Here is an 18,411-nt window from a genome sequence, read left to right as displayed (position 1 = left end):
CCTGGATGCACTTTACGTACTCAGCACTGTCTGTCTTAGGAGGTTGCTAGAATAATATATTTCATGCCTCTTTTTCTCACATTGGATTTTTTTTTAGCTAGTAGCATTTCTCTGCCCAGCCTGGGTTGTACCTTTTATCGTGAATGTGTATTAATCGATGACTAGTGCATGAACAATATTTATGAATAGTATCCAATTGATTTGTTGACATGTATATTGTGGATCTCAATAAAAACAAAAAAAAATTCTAGATAACACCCTGAAAACCTGTAGCAAACCAAGGGAGATATTCTCAAGAACGTGTGATATCCATCGCAAAATTTGCTTAACGCAACTCTTCACATCGCAGTCTATCTCAGGAAATTAACACCGTGGTAACGTGGTATTCACAAGCCAACGGTACCATGCGAAAGGCTCACGAGAAAGCATCAAATGTCCGCGATAAAGTCAACATGACGCAGCAAAAATGCGAAACATGAACGCAAAAAAAGCTGTGATGAGGCCAAGCGCAATACAAAAATCAGCGAAAACCAGAGACAGGCCTGCAATTCCCACGTGTCATGTGGGAAAATGCACTATAAAAGCAGAGAAAAAAAAGGGAGACAAAAAGAAACTGATAGCACCATGGAAGCACTCGGACCGAGTGCAGAGGCCAACACGAACCCCACAAGCCCCACAGACCACCAGCAAGGAACCTCGTGGTCGGGGTAGGCCAAGGAGAAGAGGAAGAGGCAGACGTGGTGCAGTCCGCAGGAAAACCAGATCAGCGTCAAAGAGATGACAGAACACTAACACCCACTGAACGTCAAAATAACAAGCATGAATGCAGTCAGAGTGTCGAGGAGGTCTATGGAGGAGGACAAGAGGTGCTGCCATGATGTGAAAAGCCAAACCAAGCACAAACCCCCTGCCAACAGGAAGGCAGCAACAACAACAGGAGGTGGGAGTCCTGTGCCACAGGAGGAGCTGGAGGAAACAGAGGCCACAGTCATCAGGGTGGAGACGGCGCAAGGAGTTGGGAGTCCAGACACAGCTCAATAGGACCTGACACAACATCTGCAGGATGAGTAACTACCAGGGCCTAGGGGGACGGGGGAGATGGGCACAATGTCACACATGCACAAAGATGTGTAGCACACTGCACACCCACAATGACCCTGGATCATGTCCCTGATCCCCATGGCACACTGCAGCACACACACATAGCAATAAAAGGACAACTGATGACAATGTGGCACAAAGTGCAACACTGACACTGCAGAACAGAGGACACAACTGGGTCGCTCATGCGCAGAAACAGGCCAATCACATCTAACATAGCAGGAAAATGTGAGACGGAAATGCACGTGTACAACCACACATCCGTCATGTAGTCCAAATGTCCACTGTCCCGCATCAAATATACAGCACCTCCCAAACAGTCACAATGTACATAGTCATACAGTCTGCATGTAAACTAGAACAATGTGCCAACAAATATTTCAACACAATGTCAACATGCATCTCCCCTTCACATTGCAGATGGACAAACAACACCTCCAGCAGAGCAGACAAGACCACTCATCAGTGATGCTGGAGGGGACCACCACACCTTCGACACCGACGCCCTACAACAGCCCATGGACATCTTAGGCAACCCACTCCTAGGAGCAGGGCAGCCAAGCCACACAGAGGAGACCACAGCCCCTGCACAGACCACACAGCAGGAAGCACCCGCCACCACGGCTGGCTCCCAACACTTCACATCGCATTCCAATGCCAGGTGTCAGAATGACAAAAGGAGGTGGCCGAACAGGTGCGGGTGGGGTCACAGCTCATGGAAGCCGACGAAGATCACATACATGGGCGTTCAAGTCCCATCAGGGACCACCTACACTTCACAAAGGAGACCCACACCACGACAGATACACATGCATGTGCACATTTCCTGCAATGAACCACGCCCTGAGCCACGGAATCATCATCCACACCCCCACACCAGACCTTCGTTAGACGGCTCATTCCACTCCTCTTATGCATTGAGTGGCTGACGACAAAGCTACATGTCCAAACTCTTACCCGCTGTCAGCGGGGACATGGTTGCGTCCGCTGTACACAGCACAATGTGATGTTGGAGGCCCGGGGTCCTCATGCATACATCATGACCATACAGACACACTCAGATAGTTTGTGAAACTGACTACGGGCACGTGCGCCCGGCCCCTTTATGGGCAGGGTCACATGTACAGTGACGCCTGTGCTGGATGGGTGTGGGGTGAGTGTAAGCCAGCCCGCATGGAGTGCTTGGTGCTGGCAACAACTTGAACAGTGAACACCATTTAAACGGAAACAGAAAACACCAGCATTACAGACACAACTGCGGAGCATCATGGTGGTAGCCGGAGCAAGTACAGAGGTCCCCCAACATGCCAACAGAAGTGTCCGTGAGTTGCAGTGCACTGAGTTTGGGGCACTAGAGATGAGCGTGCGCATGTGAAAAAAATGTCGAGGATTGTGTCCCTTCCGGTTATTCCTGATGCAGCTGCTGTGGAGTGTGTTACACATGCATCATCTTTCTCATCATCGTCCCAGGTCTCCCACACTGTCTGAGGTGACATTGTTTGTGAGTTCAGCACACAACTCATTCAGAAATGGTCCATGAGTTGTGGTGCACTGAGTCAGTGGCACCTGGAGTGCTGAGCAAGGCATCAGGCATATGATGGCATCCACGACAGGTGTGAGCAACTCCGTTAGTCTGCCAGTACAGCTGTTTCGACTCTGGCAGTTGGCGTTTGGAGGTGGTCCTGGTGGTGGTGGCGTGTGCCTCCTGCGGTGATGCGACGTCCGGGACGGTCAGAACTCGAGTTGATGTGTGAGCCCTGGTGGACCGCATTTGAGTGCGGAGGCAGCGGACAGCGCAGTGCCACAGACACATGGCATTGAGGACCCCAAGGCCATCGTCTCAGAGGCCATCCAATATCTCGCCAGACAGAGTCTCTGACTTGAGCCGCACAGAGTTAGTGGCCCTAGATGCATTGTGCCCGGCACAGGCACACCGCCACGGGACGGGGACTTGCGGTGCAGTGAGATGGGCCACTTGAGCTGAGCGGGTCATCATCGATGTCCGAGGTGAATGTGGCGGAGGCTTGCAGGGGACAGTGGAAGGTGTCCTTCAGGGCAAGATGCAGAGGGTCGAAGCCACCCGGAAGCGGCCAATTGAGGAGTGGAATGCTACAGCCTCGTTTTCTCCCAAAACTCTGTATCACCGACATGATGATGAAGACAATCCCCAGTCCATAGATTCATTCACCAACAAAGTTCAACCAGTAAGTGTCCATGGCTGTCGGGGAACAGACGTAGTGGCACCGGAGGTGTAGGGGTATGCAGTCTGCGATGAGGCCAGTACAATGATATGAAAACTGACATAGATGAATCAAGACTCAGTTCCCAATGTGTGACCTACTCAACCGCAGTGTAGGCCCGAGGCAGCGGTCAGCAGGGGCCCACATCCACGTGTCGTTGGCTCGCCATGCACAGAGTTAGTGACACCAGAGCAGTTGTTGGCAGTGTTCGATCACCTCTGTATCAAGGATCCTTTTCTCCTCCAGACTGCACCACGTCTTCCTCTTACTCCTCTCCATGTGTTCAATGATATGAACTCTGCCATTCACAAATCAAGTTCCAACTGTGTGACCTACTCGACCTTAGTGTAGGCCGGAGGCAGTAGTCAGAAAGGGAGCACAGACAGGCGTCGTGCAGGATGCTATGCGCAGAGTTGGGGGCACCACATCGAAGGGAGTATAGTGACATAAACTCAGCCATAAAGTGTGTACTCTGCCATTGCGTAATCAAGACTCAATTCCAAATGTGTGACCGACCTGGCAGCTGTGTAGGCCGGTGGAGTATGTAAACAAGAAAGGAGTACAGCGGACCTGTGTCGCGGAGGCTGTGATGGTCTGAGGAGGCTGCTAAGCTCTGGGAATCGGGCGTGGGGCTTGTGCCGGCACGTGGTGGGCCCTCCTTGACACACGCCGGTGTTTGCAGGTGAGCAGTGAGGGCTGGCTGTGCGGAGGGGGGCATGAAAGGTCGGGGACAAGCAGGCTGGGGTGCAGCAGGTGCACAGGATCGCAGGCAACACGAGGGTGGGCTACGAGGCGCTGCCCTAGCAGAGACGTTGGGCATTCTGGAAGAGAACCACGCCCAGAGCTACATGCTTTTTAGTCACACCCCTACGCTGGCCTGGCGTACGCCGGGCCAGCCCACTCTGCACACGCCTACAGGGGGGGACGTCACAAGCTACATTTCAGCGATCTTCCCCAATGGCTGGGGTGATATGGTTGCGTCCACTGTCCACTACACTCCATACACCAGCAGTGCATGTAGACATAGATATGTTTGTGGTCTGCATACTGAAGTCTGTTCAGCACATCTACGCCACACTTCGCATAGTGTACCTTCTCATTCATGGGTCACTTGCCGCTGTCGCACATGCCTGGTTCCCACCTCTCCCCATATTCTGCTATTGTGTGGCTCAGGTGCCATGCAGTTGATGGCTCATGTAGATGGCTAGCCCAGGTTGCCACAGTAAGTTGTGCTGTTGTGTCTGAGGGTGGGCATGTTGTTTGGCATGTCTGTGATGTGTGCATTCCCAGAGGTGTGATTTGCATGATTGTGGAGTTGGGGGGGTGTGGTGAGTTTATTTGGTATTTGCCAATGAGCAGTGTATTTCCATGGGTGCCATCCTGTTAGCGCTGGTTGATGATGGACTGTGGGTAGGGGCAGGAATCATGCACACTGCCTGGGTAGTTGGCGATGACGTTGGTAGCAATTCCCAGGTGGTCCACTGTTGACTGCACATTGTTGGAATGCGTGTGCTTTCTGTTGAGGTAATTGTGTGCAGTGTCCTCAGGGGGCACAAGTAGGACATGTGTGCAGTCAATTGCCCCCTTGACGCCTTGCTTGGTCTCCAGCTGTTCATGCACAGTGGGGGGGAGTATGGGTACTGGGGTACCAAGCTGATGATAGCATCCAAGACAGTTGTCATTTACTTGGATTGTGCTGGCTGTGAGACTCCTCCGACTCTGGCAGTTGTTGGTTGGAAGGTCCCAGAGGCCAACAGGTGCAGCACAGCCAGCAGGTTTGTCTGCGGAGGGATGTTGGTTGTCCGCTCTGTTGGTACCGTCAGCCTGTGGGCTATGGATGCGTAGGATGGTTGTCCTTTTGGGATCTCTGACAGATTATCGAGGAGAGGAGTATTGAGCTGCCAGAATATCGAGGTAAAAATGTTGAGTGACAGAATATCGACTTCCTATCTACAAACAGGTAAGTACAAAAATATTGAATCCTAAATATCGTTGTCAATAATATAGCTTGCTAAAATATCGACTTTTTTAACTGTCTTAAAAGTAATATAAAATTAATTAAATAATAAATATAATTAAGTAAAACACACTTAAAAATAATTAAAAACATTAAAATGAATAAATAATAAATGTAATGTAAAAAAATTAACATGCATTTTTGTATTTTATTATATATATTAACTTAATAATATTAACAAATAATTACTATTTTTAATTATCTAGGTGCCGATTCCGATCGGGTAAAAAAATTTCCCATACGACTTGTATCCGTAACTTTTTATGTACGAATCGTACAAGTCCCGTTTCACCGGTGAAGTACAATTCGTACGTGAAAAATACATACAATCGTATCGGGAAAAGGTCTACGAGACGTACCCGGACAGTTTTACGTGCAAATCGTAAAACTGAAGTCCGAGCGCACAAGTACGATCCGTACCGCCCTTTCGAATACACAAGCGTATGTAAAACGTCCCGTACGTAGCGAACTCCGTACCACTCGTATCCCGGGTAAACTTGTGCCCGGGATACGAGTCGTACAGCCCCCCCCCTCCGCCCCACGTATGTCCGCACGTACCCCCATATTTCAGCACCGTATCCCCCGTATGTCAGCCCCGTCCCCACCCCATGTCCGCACCGTACCCCAGCCCCGTACTTGGGTGCACCGTACCTCAGCTCCGTACTTGGACGCAACGTACCCCAGCACCGTACCCCAGCCCCGTACTTGGACGCACCGTACCCCAGCCCCGTCCTTGTACGCACCGTACCCCAGAACCGTACCCCAGCCCCGTACTTATACGCACTGTACCACAGCCCCGTACTTGTACGCACCGTACCCCAGCCCCGTCCTTGTACGCACCGTACCCCAGCACCGTACCCCAGCCCCATACTTGGACGCACATTACCCCAGCCCCATCCTTGTATGCACCGTACCCCAGCACCGTACCCCAGCCCCGTACTTGTACGCATCGTACCCCAGCCCCATCCTTGTACACACCGTACCCCAGCACCATACCCCAGCCCCGTACTTCTACGCACCGTACCCCCGCACCGTACCCCTGCCCCGTACTTGTACGCACCGTAACCCAGCCCCGTCCCCCAGCATCGCATATGTATGGACCTTACAACAACATTGCGTATGCGAGCACGGTACAACAACATCACGTATGTATGCACCTTACATACGCGAAAACGAATCGTACTGAACCAGGACACTGTAAAACAGCACAAGGAGGGTCAATTCGACTCGCACAACACCACAAAACACGTCTCCAGTTGAAAAAACATCAAAATGACTGACCTGGCTCATCCAAACAGGCAAACAGAGGCCCAAACTCACAACCACCTCTTATAACACACCCACCCAAATTTCAAACTCAGGCACACCCACAAATGGACCAATAAAAAGGGCTCACACACACAAACCATGAGCCTTTGCAACAGACTCACTGCAGCTACAGAGCACACCCCAACTGCACCCATACACCTTAACATATACACCTTCACACAAACTCCTTCACACATACCCCCTCTTCACATTCCCACACACACCTTCACATTAACACCCACACATCCACAACCATCCACACCCTCACCCCACACCATGCCCACAGACATGAATCAAAAGTTCACAAGGGAGGAGCTGGACATCTTTGTCAATGAAGTCATCAGAGTCGAGCCACAGCTGTTTGGAACATTGGTCAGACAGACCAGCATAGCCGAAAAAACACGCCTGTGGCAGAAGATCGTCGATAGGGTGAATGCTGTTGCACCCATCAGAAGGACCAGGAATGAATGCCAAGCCAGGTGGTACGATCTGCGGAGGGCGGTCAAGCGCAAAATGAATGAGGACCACGCCCAGAGCAACATCACTGGAGGTGGGCTGCCCCGCAGACCGGTACAGTACCATCCCTGGGAGGAGAAGGTGATGTCCCTGCTTCCGCCGGTGGGAGTACACGGACTCGAAGGATTTGCAGAGCCTGGTGAGTACACAAACAACTTACGTAACATGGGGGTAATGGCATCCACACCCCAACTACACCAAATGCACGCAACTACCCCCAAGCCCTCACCAGACACAACCACACCCAAAAACAACGCTCATGCCACTAACATGTGTATGCCCCATTCGCAAATCAAGGTCATGCCATGTCCCAGGTTACACAAAGCACTAACCCAAGACTGGATGTCCGGGATGCTGGGAGGGTGGGGCTCACAAAACACATTGTTCAACTCTGAATCAGACACCATTGCCCTCAGCCCATATGGCCCAGGGACATACCCATGCACCATGCTCAATGTACAGGGACTGGCAAAGTACTGACAAGGTAGCTGACACTTGGCCCTGCTGTAGGCAGCACAAGGCCCTCCTGTGACCACTGCAAACTCAAACACCAACACAACAAGCTCAGATATCTAGGACAGGAACTCACACTCACTGTCATGGCAGCATGCTCCATGGGGGGACAGATACATCACCTGGGAGACCCACTACCAAATCACACTACACCCACCAGCAGGTCCTGTCACACACACCCCTTACACAAGCACACACTCCCGGGGCAGGCAATGGATTTACCCACTCTCACAATGGACATGTGCCACAACAAGATCAATCCATAACCAAAGAAGCATCCAAGCCAAAAATCTACATGTCAAACACTGAGGAGAACATATCAATCTGTCCCCCGCAACACACCCATCCACAAGTGAACATTGAGGAGAATGCTAGGCACATACAACTACCTGGAGGAACTGTGCCAACTTGAATATGTATGAAACATGGATGTCGCATGAAACAGCATTAACATTGTCTCTCTCACACACACAGGGCAACCTTATGGATCTCCCCCCAACAATGGGGGGGAAGAATCACAGTCCCAGGCTCAGGAGGAACCTGAGCCCACCGGCAGCGACGCCTCTCAACACTCCGCGGATGACCCCAACCCACCTGGACCCTCTGGTGTCCAAGCCCCTGCAGCACCTGCTTCAGGAACATCTGTGCCAACCACCACCCCCATTCCTGCCACATCCCAGGAGACACCCAGGAGCCCTGACCGCACTGAACAACTGAGCCAGTCTGACCTGGAGGGACAAGGTTCGCCGGGCACCCAGGAGGAGGCAGGCAACCCCGCAACTGTCATCCCTCAGGGGTCCCATAGACCCGATGTGCCCACAACGGCAGGCCAGGCTCGTGTGGGCAGGGGTGGTGGGAGTGGAGGCAGGCGGAGGCGAGAACCTGACCAGCCAGCTGAAGGAACCGGTATGTCACACATACGCAACATCATGGATGCATACCGGCGTGACACCGGTGCCATCAGCCTGGTAGTGGAGACCCTCACAGAGATTAATAACCAGCAGGCCGAGCAACACGCCAGTCAACAAGAACACCAAGGACGGATTGTTAGAGGCTGTCCCCAGTACGTCAGAGTTCCACACGGGGGACTCTTCCACCCTGCTGCCCCACACGTACGGAGTCCCCCAGCCCTTCACCACTTACCGCGTCGCCTCCTTTCTCTCTCTGTTCCGGGAAGCGCGGGGTAGGCTCCCGTCCGCTTCCCTCCACCAACGCACGGCTTCCTTTCTCTCTCTGCTCCGGGAAGCACGGGGTAGGCTCCCGTCCACTTCCCTCCACCAATGCACGGCTTCGTTGTCCCGCCCACCACCAGGCGTGACTTCTCTCCGCTTCCGGGTCGCTGCAGGCAGCGCGGCGGCCCGGACTTCTCGGCGGCAGTACGGGGTAGGCTCCCGCAACGTAATCAAGCAATAAGCGGGGTGGGCACCCGCCAACGATCACACACTGCGGGGTGGGCACCCGCGGTCGTCCTCGCGGCCCAATGCACGCAAACAAGTGGGGTAGGCACCCGCTATGGCGATAACAACGCCGGGTGGGCACCGGCTTCCAGAATTAAAGCGCTCACAGTGCTATAAAGCCAAACAGCGCGCCCAGCGCTTATAAAGTCCAAAAAGCGCTCCCAGGCGCTACAAGCAAAAAGGTCCAGTCATAAAGTCTTCAAAGAGCAGGGGGGAAAAGACTGGGCCCAGGGGCCAGCTCACAGGGCCCTCCAGCAGGGAGGCAGTCCCCAGTGGCGGTCTCTCCTGGTGCCCAGCAGCAGCAGGCCCCCCTCAAAGTGATCCTGCCAGAGAACAGTTTCTGTGGGGACACAGCCCCATTTTTATACAGTAAAAACCCTTTGTCTGAAGGTGCAGGGAAGGGGCAAACCAGTTACAACAGGTTCCTGAGCACTTTGTTTTGCTCAGCCCCTCTCCCTATTCACTGGACAGGCCAGGGTCATCAGACGCACCACAGGGGCCGGAGCCAGCATTGTGTGGAGAAAGCCCTGTCCTATTCAGGACCCAGGTGTACTCCTCCCCAGCCATCAGTATGCTAAGCTCCCTATTCACCACTGGGTGACTCCTCCTGACTCTGGGGAATCCCTAGCCCGTCACATGACCTCAACCAGCCAATCGCCAGACAAGCCACACATTTCATACTGCACACCGAAGTGCCCACTTCTAGAAGTGGCACTTCCACACTAGGTACATGCACGCCGCACACATCATCGCGCAGCATTCAATCACACGAGTCCGCACATACCAAACTTGGGCCTGCACACCCCACGCTTCAGGAACTACCAGGACACATACATTCCCCCATGCATTCCTATGGGAGGGCAGGCCAACCTCACTACACGCACGCACTTTACCCTGGGACACAGCGGTAAAGTGCGCAGAAACCAAAAATCACTACACCAGGTCACCAATTAAAAAGCAAAAAGTTCAGGGGTGAACTTGCCAGAAGGGCCAAGTCCAACACGGATGGAGGCAAGACTGGCTGTACAAACGGACATAAGCCGTTCACTCCGTCGGATCGCCGACAACATGGGCAACCCTCCCTGTGCCACCAGGTGAAGACCACCACCAGCCACAGGGAGGGAGGAGGAGGAGGATTCGTCCGGCGGAGCGTCTCAAACATCGGCAAGGCCTGCATATGAGGGTCCCGTGAGGAAGGTGGGTCATCCACGGATAAGACCGTGAGAGGCAGCGGACCATCCACTTCTCCCAGGTCACCTGGCCTGGCACCTGGCCTTCATGCACAACAGCATCACCTCATTCACTGACATTCTCTGCCACATGGACTTGCTGGTCACAGTCTGACCAATGATGACAAACACTGTGTTCTGGAGTCTGATGACTTCAAATGCCAAGGATCCCATCTCCCCCTGTGAACTTTGGATTCTAGGCACACTGTATAGCACCTATTTGTTCCCACAAAACACGCCCCCCACCGAGAATAAAACTAAATTTCTTTAAATAGATGTTGCAGTCATTTTGCATGAGTCCACAACATACGTGTGGGGAAATGTCAAACTATGCCTGAGTGTTGAACTAACTCCTGCCATCCATACCCTGGGATCTGAGTCCGGTAGAAGACACACATGGGTCACAATGTATCATCCAATACAGACATGAAGCACAATACTCACCCGTGATGACCTCAAGCTGCTGTGGGGGGGCTTGCAATACTGTGCGGACAGACCAATTTGGAAGAGTATCAATAAGGCGTAGAGGTCATGGCTCATGTGGAGGTTCCCGGGAGGGAGTCCCAGGTATGTTTGGCCAGGTGGGAGAACTATCTCCCGCATGCTGGAGTTCGGTGAATGTGAAGAATGGTGGCCAGGGCAAGGTTGGATGCACGGAGTTGGCCCAACGGGGTCTTGGATGACAGACGTCCAAGGTTGGTTTGAGGTCTGGGGTTGTGGACTGCCTCCTGAGTGTGGGTGAGGATTGTGAAGGTCATCCTGCAGCACACAGTCATCCATTGCAGCTATCTCAGGTGGACGTTGATGTGGCTGGGGCACGGGATGTTGAAGCTGAGGTGTGCAGATGCACCCTGGATGTGGACAAGTTTTCTGGGAGTTTGGCTGTACTTGCTCTGTAGAGGGCGGGGCTGTAGTTGACACGGCTGGTGTCATGGACCTGGGGGACGGTCTGTCTTGCCTTGGAGTGGATCTATCTGTGGATCATGTGCATCATGCAGAGGGTGTTGCAGCATGAGGTACAGATGCTGATGAGTTGCATGGCAATTGTGAGCGACGAGTCCATGATGCACACCATCTTGCGTGCGTGGCCACTGGGTGCTGGTGCAGTGCCCTGGCGGGTGGGACACAAGGAGTTGACCCAGCTGTAAGGGGACAATCCTCAGATGATTACCTCAGTCCTGGCCAAGTCCAGCCTCAGGTGGCTGATGTTCAGCCATTCATCAACGGTCCTCATGCCTTCTTGAAGGTTGGAAATGGCAATGGCTGTGTCTTTGGTGAGGGTGAGGAGCAGCTGGCTGTCAATGGCATACGAGATGATGATGAGGTTGTGTGCGCATGTGATGGTGGAGAGGGGGGTCATGGACACATTGAAGATTGACACGCTGAGAGATGAGCCCTGGGCCATGTGCCAGATGACGCCACTGTACTACATGCTTAAGGCTTGAGTCCCACTCCCATGGCCTTGCTGGTGAGCTACTTGGTGCATTCATCCTGGTCCATCCCCTGGATACCAGTGTTGGAGATGTGTGAGCTGACAGTGTGTGAGCACATCATGTATAATGCTGTGGAGGGGTCAAGGGGGGTGGCCTCACCATTGTTGAGCAGGGCAAAGTTGTCGGTGTTGGTGGCAATGATGACGCTTGCAGTGGGGTGATTACTGTGGAAGATGGTCTTGTGCAGGTTGACTGGAGCTCTTTGCGTGGAGGAAGTTTGTCAGTTGCTTGTTGCCTGTCTTCCTGATGACATTTGCTGGCTAGGGAAGCACAGTGATGTTCCTTGAGAGCCTGTGTTCCTGCCGTCCTTTGTCTAAGAAGGGCCTGGGTCACTGCATGCCTCTATCTACCATGGAATGTGGCTAACTCCAATGATACATACATGACGTGCTAGACGGGGGCTACAAGGATAGGGAATGATGTGGTTGAGATGTTGTGTGGGAAGGGGCCTGATGGAGATCCCCAGTGGATGTTGCACATGAGCCAGGTGCTAAACCTGAGGGGGGTTGGTCCCGCGTATAATAGTGCATTCTGCCTCTCTGTGCCAAGGCTTGCATGTATGTCCATGAGCTTGCAGTGGTAGAAAGTTGCAAGGGATTGGCTCAGCCTTGGAAGGGTGTGGTGTCTTTTGGATGGAGAGCTGATGTCAGTGCACTCACAATGCTGATGAGCTCCTTGATGTCGTGCGCTTATTTGGCCTTGGCACCATCTGAAGGATCTCCAATTGTCCTTGCTGATGACATGGTGATGGCTGTGTGTGCCGTTTTCCAGGGTTGTAAGGCCACTGATGGTTATTTGCGTTGCAAGCTGTGCACAAGAGTCCTGCTAGATGTGTATGAGTCCAGTAGGTCTGCCTCGTCCCAGGTGGCTTAATTGTTGATGTGCGTCAGAGGAAAGTCCGTCAACATGGCTAGATTGTTGGATCAGTTGCTGATCCAGTGTGTGAGGTTGCACGGTGTGGTGGTGGTGTTGGTTCCAGTGTCCCACACAGCATGTCTGTGTTGACTTACATCAAGCATCTTTAGGGGATTTGTAGCGGGGTGTGTGGCAGTGTGTTGCTTGTCAGAGACGTGGATGCTAATGTGGATGGACCAATGATGGATGCTGGTGTGGTTCTCATCCAGCCAGAAGTTCCTGGCCCACAGCCATATGTATCCTGTGGATGTGAGGGCGTGCGTGAAGATGGACGTGTTGATGGCTTTGCGGAATTGTGGATGTAGGCCTGGAGATCTGTAGATGAGTGTTACTCTGAGGGTTTGCAGGGGGTTTGTGCCAAACAGGATTTGTGACCCTGAGTGTGTACTTGGGAATAGATATCAATTCATCCTCCGGGATTGTTAGTGCCGTCCCTGCGGGTGCTCTTGTATCCGTCTGAGATGGCAATGAAGAAGTTGTGTGCTGAGGATGCTTTTATCCAGGTCACTGTCATGAAGGTGATGTGTGGGCCTGTTGTGTTGAGGAGGTAACAGAGTCCAATGGCATGCTGTTGGACGGAGCCGGTGTGGAGTAGGAGGGACATGACCTGGTTGGTGTGACAGGGCCTGGAAGGTGGGGCGGCGCTGTGTAGGCAGTTGGAGTTGCACACTCAGCATGCAAAGGTGTCGTGTGTGCTCTTAGGGTATGCCTGAGGGCAGGCGGTTGATTTTCGGTTGGACATTGCTTGGAGGGTGGCTGCAACATGAGACTGTTGTGTGATGTGGGTCATGCAAGGACATGAGGGTCGTGCAATGTGCACGTTGCATGCGCTGACGGTCCTTCCTTTGGCACCGTGTGGCCGCAACAGTGGCACAGACAAGCTGATGACAGCCTAATGAATGGGTGGAGGGAGGAAGGGAGGAGCATCTTGGAGGCGTGTGGGTTGCAGAATCCGGGAACTTGGTGGACCCTTGCCGCAGGGGCCGCAGCAGCAGGCGGCATGTACTGGAAACTAGGCCGAAAGTAGCACACAAAGACAAGGATGTCAGAAAGGACAACTGCAACAGGCGTACGTAAAAGAAGGAGTGTCAGGTTACTCATGGCTCAGGCAGAGAAAATGGATGAACAATCACCAAAGATGACTGACACAGGATCAGGAAACAGAAGTCCGAGCTGCGCGCAGGAGACACACCCTCAGCAGGCGTTGACAGACCGTTGGGGGGAGCAACCTGCCCAAATACATACACAACCATGGACTTCATGCATAATAGAGATCATTAGCCATGAAGAACTGCATGCATGTTGCCGAACTACACATACACTCATATGCACAATCTTTGACAACTATGCCAGAGATGACGCATGCAAAGTGGCAAGAGACCTGCATTGACAGAGTTGAGGCACTTTGGAAGGTGAGGAACATCTTTATTACTCAAACTCACACTAAGGGAAATGCATCAATATGAACAGACTCACAGGTCATTTGACTGAACATGTGGGACCTACGCTGGACACCCCCTTCACAACAAGGATGTTGTAAATCCAAATGAACTGGCACACAAGTTAAGGGGATGAGCCAAACACCTCCTGCTGCACACGGAGAGGCTGCAATTCCTCATTGAGCCTGTTATGGTGATGTCCCACACTATGTCCACCCATAGCATCCCGTATGTTTCAGAGGGAAGTTTTACACACATTGATGCCTTCACCAGAATACAAAATCCATTGCAGATGACTGTCACGAAGGGTGACTATCAATTCATGGGAGTCACGCTACATGTTATCTGCCCCATGGTGAGTCGACATGTATGCATGGTAACACAACATGCACAGAAGCAGTCCCCACACATTCCAAACACGTACCACCCCCAAAATGCCTTGCTGCAATCCTTACCCAAAATGACATTTCCCCATGTCCGTGCATGGAATGCTGATTCAGCACACATTGCAATACTCATGAGAAATAGCAGGAGGACAACGATGACACGAGCAGACAACATGCGCAAGAACCTGGGAATGACAGACACACAAGAAGTCAGCTCAAAGATTTTTCTCCGCATACATGGTCATTTACCAAACATGAACAATGTTGTCCCCATGCTAATTTAAAAGAAAGTGTCTCTGCTAAAATGTGTGGAATGACATCATCACTCGGGTGACACATCAGAACACACATCTAAGTCACTTAGCATACAGTCAGCTGGACACACACATTGCAACACATGCCACCCAAGGCTACAAGCATGCACACTCAGACCCAGTGAATCACCATTATGAGAAGAAGTTGCATATGAGCTGACTCCGGATATCCTCCTCCTCCTCCTCCTCCTCACTTGCCTCGTAACCAAGCCCTTCATCCTCCACGGGTGGATGTTCCTGCTCATCCTGCTCCAGGATGAGTGGCACTGCCTTCTCCACTGCCATGTTGTGCAGCATGCAGCACACGAGGAAGATTTTGCAGACCTTTGCCGGTGCATATGGGAGGGACCCGCCTGTCTTGTGAAGGCACCGGAATCGGCTCTTCAGGAGGCCAATCGTCCTTTCAATCTCTCGCCTGGTCTGCCCGTGTGCATTGTTGTACCGGTGATCTGCAGCTGATCTTGGGTTGCGGAGAGGTGTCATCAGCCATGACATGTTGGGATAGCCAGAGTCCCCTACATGGAAACATCATGTAAATAAGTGGGTCAGGAGATGCAGTAAGAGCCAAATATACCACAACACACAGGACAAACAGAGTATACCCACCAACACATGCTCATTCGTTGTGCAGCTGCAGCATCATTTGTGGCACCCTGCTACGCCTCATGATGTAGGCATCGTGTGCTGACCCTGGAAAACGTGCACAGACATGGGAAATCAGCATGTTAGCAAGACACATCACAAGGGCATTTATAGAGTGGTAATGTTTACGGTTGCGATAGGCTACCGCCTGTGGTGGTACCAAAGCCACATGTGTCCCATCAATGGACCCAATGACATGGGGCATCCCTCCCAGGGCATAGAAATCACCCTTGACACCTGTCAACTCCTCAGGAGTAGGAAAATGGATGAATTCATCAAGGTGCTCCAATATGGCTGCCAAAACATCACGCAGGACACGACTGAACATTGTCTGTGACATGCCACCAACATCAGCTATGGTGAATTGAAACGTACCTGTGGCAAAAAAGTGTAGGGCTGCCATCCCCTTCATCTTGGGGGTCAGCGCAGTAGGATACCTGTGTCGCGGTTGGAGGTGTGGTGCCACCTTGTTGGTCAAGTCCTCAATCAACTGTTGAGTGAATCTGTAACGTCGGATGCAGGCACGTTCCCTCATGCACCCAAGTCTGGCATTGGTCGGGGGACTGGCGGTGCCCTGCAGAAAACTGTATAGAATAACGAAGATTGAGAGCATAACAACATCAATGTCAATGAACAGAGCACATGCTAAACTGCTACTACACATCAGATAAATACAGAGTCTGGTCTGTGCAATACAATCAGGACACGTATGCCAGCTTGGTGATACTCCTACAAAAAGCCAGATACACCCGTTGATTGGCAAGTCTACATGACATGCCCTGAAACGACCTGGGGGCCAGTCTGAGTGAACAGCCAGAGACATCACAGGAGTGACATACATCCACATAGCTGCATTTAAAGGATGTCATCTCATACAGACAGCTGACGGCAAGCTAGACGCACAGGTCACATGGAATGTCAAATGTACAGATCAAACACATTGCAATGAAGGGGTACCGTGAAAACAGAAAACACAGACATTGAGACGACGCAGATATGTCCTCATGTGAAAATATCATGTCCGATGCATACAGACCCTGCTTATGTGGGAATCCACATGAGGCATGGTGTGCGTAGATGTGTGCCATGCCCATCTCCACACAGACACATGTTGGATGCAGCAACAGCAGATGTAGTTGACGGAACACTAACAGCAAGCTCATGGGAACACATGACACACACATGACATAGTCACATCGGGGCACGCTGATCGTGAAATGTCAGTTGTTAGTGTCCCTGTCCCTGGCATCAGGGGACAGTTGCGGGTGGTGGTGACTGTGCCATACCAGTGATGGTGTGCTTGACATGTTTGTACTACAGGCACACATGTGCAAAGTGTGAAGGGGAAGTGTGCCACATAGTGCCCCATCACACATGACATGTGTACACAGGCCATCACACATCAATTGTGCAACTACATGAGAAGACATGTGCAATATCACTGCCTGACACACCTAGGCCCTGCACATGAAAGTCTGCAATGACAATGACTTGATGTACAGTCTTGTGCGAGTCGGAGACCTCCATTCCTTTCGTGTGCGCCTCCTATCACCAGTGTAAGCATGTGAAACGCCCCGTACACACGCTCTGAGAGCGTGTGTACGGCCCGTACCACGTGTACTCCTACGGCACCACTACAATAGTGATACGCAACGTACTCACACATCCCTTGTGTGGGTACGGTCTGTATCACTAGAGTAGTGGTGCCGTAGGAGTACGCGTGGTACGGGCCGTACACACGATCTTGGAGTGTGTGTACGGTGCGTATCACTATTGTAGTGGTGCCGTAGGAGTACGCGTGGTACGGGCCGTACACACGCTCTCAGAGCGTGTGTACGGTCCGTATCACTGGAGTAGTGGTGCCGTAGGAGTACGTGTGGTACGGACCGTACACACACTCTGAGAGCATGTGTACGGCCCGTACCACGCCTACTCCTACGGCACCACTACAATAGTGATACGCACCGTACTCACACATCCATTGCGTGGGTACGGTCCCTATCACAAGAGTAGTGGTGCCGTAGGAGTACGCGTGGTACGGGCCAAACACACGCTCTCAGAGCGTGTGTACGGCCTGTATCACTAGAATAGTGGTGCAGTAAGAGTACGCATGGTACGGCCCATACACACGCTCTCAGAGCGTGTGTACGGCCCGTATCACTAGAGTAGTGGTGCCATAGGAGTACGCATGGTACGGGCCGTACACACGCTCTCAGAGCATGTGTACGGCCCGTATCACTAGAGTAGTGGTGTCGTAGGAGTACGCGTGGTACGGGCCGTACACACGCTCTTAGAGCATGTGTACGGCCCATATCACTATAGTAGTGGTGCCGTAGGAGTACGTGTGGTACGGACCGTACACACGCTCTGAGAGCGTGTGTACGGCCTGTACCACGCGTACTCCTACGGCACCACTACAATAGTGATACGCACCGTACTCACACATCCATAGCGTGGGTACGGTCCATATCACTAGAGTAGTGGTGCCATAGGAGTACACGTGGTACGGTCCGTATCACTAGAGTGGTGGTGCCGTAGGAGTACGCATGGTACGGACCGTACACACGCTCTAAGAGTGTGTGTACGGCCTGTACCACGCGTACTCCTACGGCACCACTACAATAGTGATACGCACCGTGCTCACACATCCATTGCGTGGGTACGGTCCGTATCACTAGAGTAGTGGTGCCGTAGGAGTACACGTGGTACGGGCTGTACACATGCTCTCAGAGCGTGTGTACGGCCCGTATCACTAGAGTAGTGGTGCCGTAGGAGTATGCGTGGTACGGCCCGTACACACGCTGTCAGAGCGTGTGTACGGCCCGTATCACTAGAGTAGTG

Source organism: Triturus cristatus, chromosome 5_2 (genome assembly GCF_964204655.1).
Source record: "Triturus cristatus chromosome 5_2, aTriCri1.1, whole genome shotgun sequence".
In the NCBI taxonomy this organism is placed as follows: domain Eukaryota; kingdom Metazoa; phylum Chordata; class Amphibia; order Caudata; family Salamandridae; genus Triturus; species Triturus cristatus.
Note: the sequence above shows the minus strand (reverse complement) of the source record.